Source organism: Gobio gobio, assembly GCF_949357685.1.
Source record: "Gobio gobio genome assembly, chromosome: 11".
NCBI classification, from domain to species: Eukaryota; Metazoa; Chordata; class Actinopteri; order Cypriniformes; family Gobionidae; genus Gobio; species Gobio gobio.
In genome coordinates this window covers 45,588,600-45,594,282 of record NC_137104.1, presented here as the reverse complement: position 1 = coordinate 45,594,282, position 5,683 = coordinate 45,588,600, and positions in this window count along the sequence as shown.

Genomic DNA, 5,683 nt, shown 5'->3' with positions numbered 1-5,683 from the left:
ATCATCCTGAGATAGTGATTGGTTGGCTGAGTAAATTGAGCCCACCCCCTTGTCTCTGAGACACTGTGAGCCAGAGCTATGGTCAATACAAAATCCCTATGCAATTTCCCATTGTAAGAGAAACACATGAGTTTTATGGGACGTCCCTCGCCATTATAAGTCAATGGGGAAATTTGAGGAAATTTGGGGAGCTCTAGCGCCCCAGGGGTAAAACTTACACCCCATTGCGATGTGTCATCTTACAGGGACTGTCAGCCTCTTCAAATGTGGTGACACACGAGTTTCTACGAAATCCTCGCTCAGAGTTATGACTCGTTAAAAATTTTCGCAATGTTAAGTCTATGGGATTTTTTTCGCTACTTTTTCGCCCCTGGGGCGAACACCGCACCCCCGACCCCTTAGAAAAGATATAGCACACCATTCCCGAATAAGCCGCACGTTTTGACACCTCATTCATGGGTCTGTGACAAAAACTGTGGGAGGAGTAGCGGGACAAAATGTTGTCCGGAATAAGAATAAGAATAATAATAATAAACCGATCTAAATATTTTTATGGCTTGCTACGCAAGCCCCACTAATAATAAAAATATGGAGAATAACAATATTGATGCATTGCTTCACAAGCAACACTAATATGTATGTTTGAGAGTGATGGTGATGCCTTGCTTCGCAAGGCATCACTAAAACCGTTTTCGGGCTAGATAGTAATAGTGATGCCTTGCTACGCAAGCACCACTAATAAACCGATCCTGGTGAGATATTAAATATTTATGGCTTGCTACGCAAGCCCCAATAATAATTTTAAGTATGGATAATAACAATATTGATGCCTTGCGTGGCAAGCACCACTAATAAGTATGTTTGAGAATGATGGTGATGCCTTGCTGCGCAAGGCATCACTAAAACTCGTTCTGGGGCTAGATAGTAATAGTGATGCCTTGCTACGCAAGCACCACTAATAAACCGATATGGGGTGAGATATTAATATTTAGGGCTTGCTACGCAAGCCCCACTAATATTAATAAGTATGGAGAATAACAATATTGATGCATTGCTTCACAAGCAACACTAATAGGTATGTTTGAGAGTGATGGTGATGCCTTGCTGCGCAAGGCATCACTAAAACTCGTTCTGGGGCTAGATAGTAATAGTGATGCCTTGCTACGCAAGCACCACTAATAATACGCTGTTTGTTAATTGGCCAGAGGAGAACTGGCACCCCGACTGAGCCTGGTTTCTCCCAAGGTTTATTTTTCTCCATTAGGTCACCTAATGGGGTTTTGGTTTCCTTGCCACTGTTGCCTCTGGCTTGGCGTGCTCAGTTGGGGACATTACATTTTTCAACTAAACATCGAAATACATCTAAATAATAAACTAAAATAACCATTTAAACTAAATTACTAATCAAATTATTGATCTAAAGCCCACACTGTCACTGTATGATACTTGAAAGTTTTCCAGAATGGCTATACAGCTGAATAAAATTATGCTGCATTATTTTCCTGTTTAACACTGTAAAGCTGCTTTGAAACAATCTACATTGTTAAAAGCGCTATATAAATAAAGTTGACTTGACTTGACTTGACTGTTTGATCGGACCACACAGGCCAGCCTTCGCTCCCCACGTGCACCTTGACCCTGTCGCCGCTTCACAACTGTTCCTTCCTTGGACAATTTTTGATAGATACGGACCACTGCAGACCGGGAACACCGCACAAGAGCTGCAGTTTTGGAGATACTCTGACCAAAACATCTAGCCATCACAATCTGGCCCTTGTCAAACTCGCTCAAATCCTTATTTCTCCTAATATATCCCACCCACTAACACGTGTTGTGTGTGTATATGTATATATATATTGTAAATGTGTCTGTGTATCCCAAGATCAGAGCCCCAAAACTCCACAAGATATACACATTCATTGATAACAATGTAACTGTTTGAGAGGGCGTGTGTGTGTGTTTATGAGAGAATGGCAGACAGATAACAAATGATGAGGAAAAATCCAACAAAACAGGAATAATGGGCAGAATATTTTTGAACAAAGCGTGAGACCTGCATTTATGACTTATAAATAGTAGCTTTTATATATATATTAGGGCTGGGCAAATTAACGCGTTAACGTGGGCAATTAATTTTTTCAGCTTAACGCATTAAAAATATTTAACGCAAATAACGCAGCGTCCGTTTTTATATCCATTTTTGTCTAGCGTTACGTTACATGATCACGCTCCAAGCTTCCAAGCGCGACAAGACAAGAGAACGTGCTGTAAATTAATGTCCTGTGTGTGTGTGTGTGTGTGTGTGGACTGGTAAATTTAAAATGTCCCCCCACAAAGATGGCAATATCCGAAATCCTCGTCCTTGTGGGGACATTTTTGGTCCCCATGAGGAAAACATCTTATAAATCAGACGAGGTGATGTTTTTTGTTTTTCTCTGTCATTAATGTTCATCAAAGAACAATGGGAACAGAGAAAATTGTAGCTTTAATGATGATTCATCTATATTTCATTTATTATTTATGCAGTTAAGAAAGGTGTTTGATAACTATTACATTTCTGTATATGTCTAACAGGGAAGACCACAGGTAAAAATAACATTTATTATAATGGGCTTATGTAAAGATTGTTTTAAGTTCACTTAAATTAAAAGTAGTTTTTTTTAAAGCCTAATAAATGTTGAAATTGGGAGCTTTCAGTTATACTGTAATGTCATTAATGTTTCATAGAGACATTAGTATCAGTGAGACTGGCCTTCATTCATAAAAAGATGCCATTACAACACATATTTAAAATATGCTGTCTTTCAATTGTTTCTTCATTATTTTGGAGAGTAACTGAAATTATTACAATATCAAAATATTAAAAGCTTAAAATATTAAAAACTTGCGATTAATCGCGATTAATTACAGAAAAAAATGTTAATCGATTCCCAGCACTAATATATATATATATATACACACACACAATGTTTTTGTCTTTTCAATCATTTTCCTTCTTTTACTTCATTTGTCATCACACACACGATATTTTACCCGTGATCGCCGTTTCATATTACCAGCACAAATGCGGACACGTCAGTTCTCACGTACTCACTGTTGTGATTCGGGTCAAAACAGTTCATTGTCTCATATAAACTTCCGTGACACCATAACATTGCTAGTCTGCATGAGTCACCAAATGTTTAATGTGATTCAGGAACTGGTCTCTTTCAAAAACAGTTTTTACTGCCCTCTTCTGGAGAAGACTGTCATCACTAGAGTAACCATTACGCTTTCCATCCATCCACAACCCTCCTGTTGTTGGTTTGGTGGATGTTTACTTTAGTAATTAATTTTCATAGTAGAATAATACATGAATTAGTGAGTATTATTAGATATATTTGCAGTATCAATTACCAACTCTGTAGATCAATTCAAAAATAAGATTATTGTCTCTGAATCTCCACGTCAACAACAGCAACAGCAAGTTTTGAGGAACAAACATAAGTACAAGCAATAATAGAAAAGATCACACAGCTCTTAATAATATATAGTTATATATTTATTCATACTGCCATATCCATTTATATTGGTTAATTGTAAAAAAGAAAAAAAAAGAAGTACAGTCTTTGTGAAGGTTTCAATCCCCAAGGACCAAAATCCAACGTCCACGTCGCCCTCATTTTAAGTCTTAAACCGTGACCCCCAGATTGTAAATGTGTCTGTGTATCCCAAGATCAGAGCCCAAAAACTCCACAAGATATACACACTCATTGATAACAAGGTAACTGTTGATTGAGAGGGTGTGTGTGTGTGTGTGTGTGTGTGTGTGTGTGTATGACAGACAGACAGATAGAAAGAAAGAAAAACAGACAAAGGTTGTTAGGCATCCACAATGAGGTAAAAATCCAACAAAACAGGAATAAGGGGCAGAATATTTTTGAACATAATGTGAAAACTGCATTTATGACTTCAAAATAAAGAAATGAATAAAGTCAATGTTTCGTGGCCTTTCCAGTATAGTAAACTATTTTCTAGTAAGTCAACTCGATGTCTGCCATACTACTTAAAAATGACAATACTTGTATTATGGAGTTAGATAAAATCACATCAGTTCTAATGTGTCATAGTGCAACTGTTCATGGTTCATTTTCTCAATTAACTGACAATCTTAATAAAGGACAAATGTAAAGAAGAGACACAGACATTAAACACAAAAACATCCAAATACACCGGCACTCTGGCGACAGGTTTCAGAAAAGAAGGATAAAACTTGCCGCAGTGCTAAACTTTGTAAGAAGATCCTGTTTTAGTAACATACTGAACAATTTTTGCTGGCTCGCAAGCTTCCCTAACGGCATTCCTGAAAGCAAAACGTCACAACATTCCGTGTGAAAGAAACATGAAAAAAAGTGTATTGTCATTCTATTACCATTTAGATATTTTGTATTGTGACATTTTCTTATTAATGAACCAGGTAATTTTACATACATACATACATACATACATACATACATACATACATACATACATACATACATACATACATACATACATACATACATACATACATACATACATACATACATACATACATACATACATACATACATACATACATACATACATACATACATACATACATACATACATACATACATACATACATACATACATACATACATACATACATACATACATACATACATACATACATACATTATATATTACATGCATTTTATAATATATAATGCGTTATAGGTTTATATATATATTAGTGTTGTCAAACGATTAATCGTGATTGAATCGCATCCAAAATAAGTTTGTGTTTACATAATATGTGTGTGTTGTGCATAATTATTATGTATATATAAATACACACAAACACACACACACGCATGTATATATTTAAGAAATATTTGCATGTATATATTTTTTTATAATTTAGATTATATAAATATTTTATATATAAATTTCTTATTTATTTATTTATATATGCATGTATAAACTGTATATATATATATATATATATATATATACACATACATTCACATACACATATACATATAACACATTTTTATTAAATGTATACATGGATGAATGTGTATTTATATATACATAATAATTCTACACAGTACACAAACATATTATGTAAACAAACTTTTCGATACAATTAATCATGATTACTCGTTTGACAGCACTACTATATATACAATGTATGTGTATATATACAATTATATGTAAAAAATTTGCATGCACACATGCACACTGTATAACAATGTATATGTGTGTATGTATTATATATATATATATATATATATATATATATATATATATATACATATACACACACATATACATTGTTATACAGTGTGCGTGTGTGCATGCAAAAAAAATTTCATATGTATATAAACACACCCACATGTAAATGTACACACACACACGCGCACACACACAATATGTATGTGTGTGTGTGTGTGTGTGTGTGTGTGTGTGTGTGTGTGTGTGTGTGTGTGTGTGTGTGTGTGTGTGTATATGTATGTATGTGTGTGTGCATAAATGCGTGCACACACAGTATGTATGTGTGTGTGTGTGTGTGTGTGTGTGTGTATGTATGTGTGAAGCACATATATATGCTGCCTTAATTATATGGAAATAATGTAAAAATGTCACACTACAAAAATCTTAATTGTCTTAAAATAAG